This window comes from Euphorbia lathyris, chromosome 2 (assembly GCF_963576675.1).
Source record: "Euphorbia lathyris chromosome 2, ddEupLath1.1, whole genome shotgun sequence".
Classification (NCBI taxonomy): Eukaryota; Viridiplantae; Streptophyta; class Magnoliopsida; order Malpighiales; family Euphorbiaceae; genus Euphorbia; species Euphorbia lathyris.
Genome location: NC_088911.1, coordinates 94817258 through 94825509, shown reverse-complemented (window position 1 = coordinate 94825509; position 8252 = coordinate 94817258). Strand labels below are relative to the sequence as shown.

The 8252-nt window shown below is 36.7% G+C and overlaps 1 long non-coding RNA gene across 1 annotated transcript; it reads right to left on the bottom strand.

Annotated features, from left to right (window-relative positions):
- Positions 1-6040: 6040 nt before the first annotated feature.
- On the bottom strand, positions 6041-8001 carry LOC136218914 (uncharacterized). The gene is made up of 3 exons (XR_010683976.1): positions 7899-8001; positions 6799-6861; positions 6041-6153 (listed from the first exon to the last, which is right to left on the bottom strand). It is a non-coding gene; the product is annotated as an uncharacterized lncRNA (long non-coding RNA).
- Between the last annotated feature and the right edge of the window lie 251 nt (positions 8002-8252).

Sequence of the window (8252 nt, the reverse complement as noted above, 5' to 3'; positions counted from 1 at the left end):
ATCACTTCATCAGAGATCATGTACTCAAGAAAGAAATTAAGCTGACTTATGTGCCAACAGATGAGCAGCTTGCTGATATCTTTACAAAGCCTCTAGCACGAGAGCAATTCAGCATACTGAGAGAAGCCATTGGTATGTTTAATCCACTGTCTTAAAATTCCTAAGTAAAAATGTGATATGATGCATGCTGAATGAGTGATACCATGCTGAGTGCCTAAAGATTTTCATTCAAAAACACATGCCCAGAAATAAATGCACACTGAGTGAGTTATCTCATGCCGAGTAACTAATCTCTATAACTATCCGTTGAACAAAACTGACTACTCAGAATATGAAACGTTTATAACAACACACGCTGAGTAAAAGTAATTATTAGCATTTAATGCCACCACACGCGTAATGACACCTGTACTGCGCATGCGCCGAATACGTCTTAAAGTGTCATAAATGTCAGGGTTTCTGCCGATTGGACAACCCAAGGGCATAATCGACCTAAATTCAAACGGAAACCTAAGTTAAAAAATCTATAAATAGTGGGTATTTCCCCACTACCTTCTCTCTACGCGTACTGAACTTTAGAAAGCTTCAGAATTTTCTTTAAGCACTTAAGAACTTCAGAACTTCAAAAATGTCCTATAGCAAAAGTACCTTCTCTCCAACCCTCAAAACCACTAATCAGGCTGGTCCTTCAACTAGCATGATAAGAAGGATGATTAAGGTACACTCTTGGACCAAGAATCAAGAAGTACTAAGGAGCCGATACTTTCCTTCTGGTTTCGTCTCTTCTTCGAAACCATTCTGTGAATGGATCGAAAAGAACAAATGGAAAGGTCTCTTCTCTCTTTCCGGACAAACCTATCCCACGATAGTGAGAGAATTCTACTCCAACCTGCACGTTGATGCAGATGACTCTGACTACTTAGAGACCACAGTTAAAGGTCAAAAGATAGTGATAACTCCTGATTATCTAGCAACACTGCTAGATATACCAAACACAGGGATCCAGTTCAGGACAACAAAGGAGCCAATACCAAAAGCCATCGCAGAAAAGATGAAGGGGTTCTGTAAACCCAGAGACCACAAAGGAGAAGTACCCAGCACCTGCATGGGCAAAAATCAGAAGATGGTCCACTTCATGCTGACCAACTTCATCTTTCCTAAACTCAGCTCACCCTCATCCGCCTCCAACTTTGAACAATGTTTCATATGGCATATGCTGACCAGCACTCCATTCAATCTTCCTGTCTTTTTGGTCGGAGCTTTTCAACGAAGTGGAAGGAAGCTCCGTTTGGGTTATCTCATCACAAAGATAATACATGATAAGAATATAGAGACTATAGGTGAAATAAGTTCATCAGGAAATGTTATCACTGCAGGTCTGTTGAATGGACTATCACATAGTCAACCCTTGAAAGGATATGACGGAAATGGAAACACCGAGAAGGAGGATATTATGGCTGAGATTGAGCAAGCCATTGGAGAAATGGAAAATCTAACAGATCTGGAGCAGTCTTCTGAAACTGCTCAATCTGATGAGGGTACATAACCAACAAATGAACCTAAAACTGAGTATACTTCTACTGTGCCATCTGAGATTGCTCAAGCTGAGAAGGAGAAGAAAAAGGGAACCTGCTCGAAGGATATTCGTACTGTCCCAAGAAAAGTAAGGCTAATGCAAAGAAACAAGAAGAAAGCTGATCAGGAAATAGCTGAGTCAGCTCAGAAGAAAATGAGAACAGCAGGAGATATGGATAAGGAAGAAGAAACTGTTCTTGAGCCCAACATCACTCAAGAGGATTCTCCACAAAAACAAGCCTCTGTTACTCAAAATGAGAAACAAGCCAAAAACCCTGCTAGTCCAAAAGAAGCTCAAATTCCACCTCCAACTCAATACCAGAGCAACTCAGCACCTGAAGTCAACACACCCCGTAGTCCTGTTGCTACTCAAGGCACTCAGTGCAAGCCCACTCCTACCCAATTTGCACACCTAGCTGCTACTGAATCAGGACAGCGTGTCATTGCCTCAGCTCACACTCTGCTTAAAGAACAAGTTCATCCTCCACCAAACCATAACCAGTCCACTCAAGATCAGTCCTCTCATCCATCAGCAACTCACCAAATTCTGCGTGAAATCCATGACCTGATCAACCACTTCTCTTCGGTTCAGGCGCAGCAACCAACCCTAACTCAAATGACCAAAATGACCGAACTCATGTTGACTATGGTCAATCACATGAATTCTTTGGAGGGTCAAATTCGTCTGCTGCAAGAACTCACCAAGTCCACTGTCCCTACCGGGAATTTGCCTACTGTTGATGCTGGCAAAATGGGGGAGAAAAGTGGCAATTCAGGAGAAGGAACTCAAAGTTAGAAGTTAGGGAAGAATTTAGAAGTTAGGAATTCCCTATGTATGTCTTTTTATTTTTATTTTTATTCAAGCAATTCAATATGCCTAACTTCTTTTGTTATTCATCCTTTCAAATGCTAAGTATTATCTGAATGCATGCTGCGTAGAAATTAATGTTTGAACCTGTCTAAACTAAACCATTGAACAAATAAATTACTCAGCGCTCTGTCACTATACATTACTTCCGCTGAATACTGAGTAAAATAGAATATGTCCCATAAGCTGACCTATACCTGAAAACTGATCTTAGACTTATTCAATTAAACCTTAGAATGTTTAGAATAAAACTAAGTCAGTAGCTCAGCCCTGACGGGGGAGTTCACTTAATCAAAAAGGTCAACTATCATGGGGGAGCTCAACGCTGAGTTCCTTGCTGATTAGTTTTGCCAACATCAAAATGGGGGAGTTTGTTGAAACACCTTTCCATAGGATTTTGATTTGACAAAATTAATTAAGTGAAATTAAATATTCTACAACACACTAAGTTTAAATGCTTTGATTTATTGTTACTAATGTGTTTGTTCAATGTTGAGTTTATAATTTATTATAAGACATAAAGATCATAAGGCTCAAGCTCTATATGGAAGTCAAGGCCCAAGTCAAACAAGCCCAAGATCACTCAGCCCGCGTATTTCAAAACGCTGCCGTTGAAGTGATGAAACGCATGCTGAGCAAAGAAGGATCCAGAAGATCCACGTAGACAACTTCGACTAGAAGCTGCTGAGTTGTCTCGACAAAACATACAAGACAGTCGCTGACCACAAGACAGCTTCCAGACAAAGTATTTCCTCTTTTAGTAAAGATCAGAAGATGCAGCAAGCTGTCTGGTTGACGTTACCTAAAATGGAGGAACATACTGTCACACTGACCGAAGAACAGAAGATGCTGGAATCTGATTGGCCAAGAGAACTGCTGACAGACTGAGTGAAAACGACCTGTAGCCATTTCCCTCCAACGGTTATTTCGAAATTCGAAATAACCAGAAGCTCTCACAGCTCTCTATAAATAGAGCATTCAGAATCCACATTCAATAGAGAACTTTGAGCAAAAGCCGTTACGCTGACCAAACGTATATAAAAGTTCTCCATCAAAAGCAAAGCAAATTCTTACACTACAAGCTTATTCATTTGTGTAAAAGTCTAGAGTGATTGATCCTCAATCATCTAAGGTGTTCTAGCAATTGTTGTTTAGGACAAATCTTAATCATTTCTAGGAATAGAAAGGAGAAGCTAAGTACTCGGTTTTAGTACTTAGTGAATTAGAATAGAAGTGAGTAGAGGTATAGAGGAAGGTACTCTTGTTATACTCAGCTTCTGACTTGTAAAGGGTTTTCGAGTCTCTACCTTTAAAGAGCTCAGTAGTGAATTGGAAATCTCGGAACGTGTTCCGGGGACAGGACATAGGCTTAGAAGAAGCCGAACCTGGATAACTCCGCTGAGTGAAGTATTTCTGACCCTTAACTCCTTAATATATTGCTTGCTTAAAACAAACTAAAACTGACCAAGTAAAAGAGGTCAAGCTGAGTTGTGCGCTACCAACGAGTTAGTTCAGGAATAGACTCTAAGTGCTATTTCCTGACTTAAGCAACGAAGCTGACCTAGTCACTAGTTGACTAAGCCAGTGTCTTGCTGATTGCTAAGTGCCGCTGTTATATAATCTTTTCTCAAAGGAAAGAAATCTGCCCTAATCATTTAAAAAAAGTAAAATAGTTCCTAACCCCCCCTTGGAACTATATTTGCAACCTTACAAGGGACCAACATCTTTATTGCCTCTGAATTTGAATTCAACATCTCCCGGTATGTTAAATCTCACCACCTTCCCACGACAATCTAAAGTGGCAAAATATTGAGATAGTCAATCCATTCTCAAGATGACATCAAAATCAATCACATCCAACAGAATCAAATCCGCATGTAGATTTCTTCCTTCTACTGTAATAGGACAAGAAGAGGACACAAGATCCGTTTCTAATGAGTTACTAGTGGAGTAGTTAAGATAAGGAGTACCTTAACTTTTGTGGAGTTATATTTATTCTTATAGAAAATCAAGGAGCAATAAAAGAATGGGTAACATTAAGATCCAAAAATATTGTAGCATCCCCCGAAACATTTCAAGTCTAATTATCTTATGGAGTAAGAGTGAATTACACTCCAATTTGTCCCTATTCAGACTACGAATTTCCACCAACTGTCTCGTCTCTACAAACAAAATGACTCAGTTGATCCTGATGCATCCCACATACATTCTGGAATTGAGTTGATGTAGAAAGATTCCCAATTTGAATAAGAAGATTGGCTTACTGCACTAGATGAAGACCGTTCAAAAGGAGGTTAAAATTCTTATTGCGAACATTATTTGATATATGCTCACACTACTTACAAAATATCTATTGGTTGTAACATAATAAGGATCATGATAATTTATGCCATAGATATTATTATCTCTTTCTAATGGTTGCATACCTTCTTTTTGTTCTTCATTATAGCGAAGACTTCATTAAATAATTTCTTAAATTTATCCCACATCATACTTTCCATTTAAGTTTAGATATTATCCTTGAACCATACTTATACATCACTCTTCAAAGAGCATTCTACCATATGGATAGTAGGATATCTGTTGCATTTTTCTCTACTTAATTTGCTAGTCTATAAAGTAATCTGTGACACCATCATACATAGTATGTATCATTCTGAAAAATCTTTCAACTAACATAAACCATGATAATTTCCACCAATCTGCTATCATCTTATCAAAATTTGTACAAGTTGAGTTGAAGTAAATAGTTGTGTGGTGGTACAAAGGTTAATATATGATTAATAGGGTTAATAAGTTATAGGTTTGTACGAGACATGTAAGAAATCCAAATTATGGATATGCGTGTCGCACTCAGGAAATGAGGGCAAAGTGAGAAAGTCTTTGATGCAAATGGACTATCATTGAATTCACAATTCATAAGAAAATATGAAAGCGATTTGGAAAGCCGGAGGTTGAGGAGAAATGTACATACCGATAGAACGAATAAAGGACAATGGAAAAAATTGATTGAATTTTAAACCGCCTGCATTTCTAGAGAAAATTATTTCTTCTTGCCGAACTTGTTGGTTCAAATGACATTCCACTTATTTAGTCCTCTAATTCATTTGCCTTCTAAATCTGTCTCTTCTCCTTTGAAGAGGTAGTTGGGAAGGTAAATCACTATCTTCTTAGCGAATAAAAATCTCATCATCAAGATAACGTGTAATTAGTTCATTCACTAGTTCAGTTTAAACTATTTTAGATATTGATTGCCTCATTCTGAGAATTTATAAGGAAGGATTAGAAAATAACATACTCTTACGGTACGATGGACTTTAGTTATAAGAAGACTGTCAAAGACGAATTCGAAACCTATTTCCGCAGTATCCAGATTTTCTATCATCCTAGGTCATACAATCTTTAACCTAGTCTCTGATACCAACTTTGTCACGACCCATCCCACGGACCGTGACCGGCGCTAGGGAACGGGTAAGCTCAAGCTATCGGAACCCGTAGCAAGCCTTAATATAATATACGATCAATCTTACCAATAATCTTAACATAATTTAATATTAAAACCTTCAAAAAGAGAAAACACACAACATAATCCTCAAACTGGTACTGCGGTCTAGAATATAAATTTTAACATAACTCTTAAATAGTCATACATAGTAAGATAGATGTGCTGCCCGAAGAAAGAAATTAGGCTGCAACAGACTTCTAGTCACCTGAAAAATTAAAGGAGTCAAATCTCCCATAGTGAATTAATTATATGCAATGCATGAGTAATTTAACATTTATGTCACACACAATAATAATAATAATATATTATATAAGTGATCACACAATATGCTTTTCATAAAATTGTCTTATAAATAAATAGATAGGTGGTTTAATATGTGTGTTGGACCCTAAACCTCAATACCCAATCTAATAATCCACCAATAATCATCATTTCACTCATATCCAATAACTGGGGGACCGAGAATAACTCAACCGACCACACGCCCAGTTAGCTGGAGGACCGAGAATAACTCAACCGATTCCGTACCCAGCCTCACTTAAATCCAAAATCCACATATCATATAGCCCGAGAATATCTCAACCGAGCTTATCCATATATCACAACATTCACAACATTAGTATCATCAATATCCAATAACCCGATAGTACCTGTGCGCACAAGGTCCTGATGCCGCTCACCAGGAAGCATGTCCATAACACGTATTTATCCACAAATAATTACGTATAAATTATTATAAACAATAAGACACTTTTATAAGTAAAAATAATACTTTACTTGAAATATCATGAAATCATTTATTATGAATGCAAATGCTAAATTAAAAATGCAAAACATATAATTAACTCACAAATTGCTCCTAGCCGACTGTTCTAATTTTCAGGTACTGCTGCTCCTCCTGCCAGTTGAGTATCTAAAAGAGATAATATTATTTTTAGAATTTATATGTTTAGGGAAATATTAAAATTTATTTTGTCTCGTTTTACAGACTGTCTACTGAAAATTCGGCAGAGTCTCCCCTATAAAACGAACATCCTCCTAGTAATAACTAGGGTCAACCCTGCAATAAAATACACTTCTATATTAAAAAATATTCAAAGTCCAAACCGGGACTCCATAGACTACAATTTATCAACCCGGTTGGACATCAATCATCCGACAGTTCCATAACTGTCAGTAATTCCAATATTTTACTCCCAAAATTACTCATCATCAAACAACATATAAACATATATACTTATAATCCATTTTCATAATATCTATATCAACCAAATTAATTAACCAATAATCTTAAGAGCATAATTAATTAATTATGCTTAGTCCAATCTCCCTTCAACCTTTATTTTTAAAATTATATGTTCTGAATATTTATTTAAATAAGGATCCAAAAATTAATTTTAACCCAACTTAGTTTATTTTCCTTAATTTCAGCCAACTATATACTTTCGTAATTTATAAAGACTAAAGGGTAAGGAATTTGGCCAAAGTCCAAGAATTAATATTGCTCCAAATAACATTTAGAACATTCTGAAATTAACCAACTATTTTTTCTGAACTTATTTCGTATGTCACCGGAAAATATCACCGGTGTTCGGGATCCCCCTATCGGAAAAATTAAAGTTGTTTGTTTTGAGAAACTAATTATACCACTTTGTTCCTTATGATTCTAGGAGTCTAGAATCACTCTCAAAACATCCAAAATCAACCGAAAAATTAAACTTTGGTTAGATTTTTTACTTTTTCCGGTGTAGCTCCGATTACACCTCAAAACTCCTTGCATGCATCAAAATCTAGTGTATCCATAAGTAAATCGACCCCCTGAGTCCATTTTTGGTGTTAGAATTGCAAAATAATGAACATAGAATCGAGAAATAGAGAGAATAGCAAAAGTGACGAATTTTCTCTCTCTAAACGATTTTTTAAAAATCAAAATCTCACCATAAAACTTACATGCACTTGTAGCTGGAATTGAGAGCTTCATTTTGGTATAAAGAACGCCAAAAACGGTGAAGAAATGAGGAAGATTGAGGTTAGAGAAGAATGAAGAGTGAGGTTGGAGCTCGAATGGTGCGAGGAAGAAGAAGATCCCGCAGTCTTATTTCATACATATTGGTCAATTTCAAATTGATCCCTATGTTTATAATATCTTTTAAAAAGTTTCCCAAAAGTAATTATAATTTAGCCTTAACTCCTTCTGACTAATTCATTTTAGCAATTAGTTTATGTATATATAAATTGGGGTATTACATAATCGGTCTGAAATATCTAGGCCAGTTTCGAACTTAGGTGTTCCACCATCTATGA